The sequence below is a fragment of the Globicephala melas genome, chromosome 2 (genome assembly GCF_963455315.2).
Source record: "Globicephala melas chromosome 2, mGloMel1.2, whole genome shotgun sequence".
Lineage (NCBI taxonomy): Eukaryota > Metazoa > Chordata > Mammalia > Artiodactyla > Delphinidae > Globicephala > Globicephala melas.
Genome location: NC_083315.2, coordinates 176,049,783 through 176,050,560, shown reverse-complemented (window position 1 = coordinate 176,050,560; position 778 = coordinate 176,049,783).

The window sequence follows — 778 nt, the reverse complement described above, 5'->3', positions numbered from 1 at the left end:
GGCTGGGGGCGGGGCAGGGGCGGGAGGCCTCAGGCCAGCCCAGGCCCAAGGTCATGCCCTTGTCGCCCCACCGGACTGCTTCCGGTGCTTCCGGTTCAGGCTGTGGGTCCAAACACCTGATTTCAGCCCCAGTGGGGCCTCTGGTAAGGCACTGACACTGGCCTCAGACAGCCACACCCACCAGGCCCGGGCCTGCCCTGCCCATACCACACCTGCGCACAGCAGGGCGCTCCCACCCACCCAGGCTCCCCAGGATGGGCCTGGCTCATAAGAGGCAGCAGGTCCCGCGCTACCAGCAGATCAGGGGCTGCAATGAACGGGGCCAAGGGGCCGGCACACCGCAGAGGCCCCTGTGAAGAACGGATGAGGGGCACCGGGAGAGGTAGAGAGATGGTCTCCATGAGGAGAGTTCAGCAGAAGCAGATGTGGGTGGGGGCTGCCTGGAGGAGGTGACCCGAAGCTTCAAGAGGAGGTCTGGGAGGAGAGGAGACGGGGCAGAAGTTGTCTGGGGAGGGAAGAGCCTGCCCACCCCGCCCAGGGGCCCACACTCACACTCACTCCCGGTGCCTTGGGAAGGGTTGGAGGAGCGTCCCTCACCCCCAGGGTGCTGAAGACACGCCCTTTGACCCAGAGCCTGGGGCCTGACACCCCACACACACACCCACGGTCCTGGGACCCAGACAGACCCACTGGAGCCGGGCTTTGGGGATCTCGGGAGGGAACGGCCCTCCGAGAGATTTTATTGCCACTCGACCCAACAAAGACCTTTAGGCTGCAT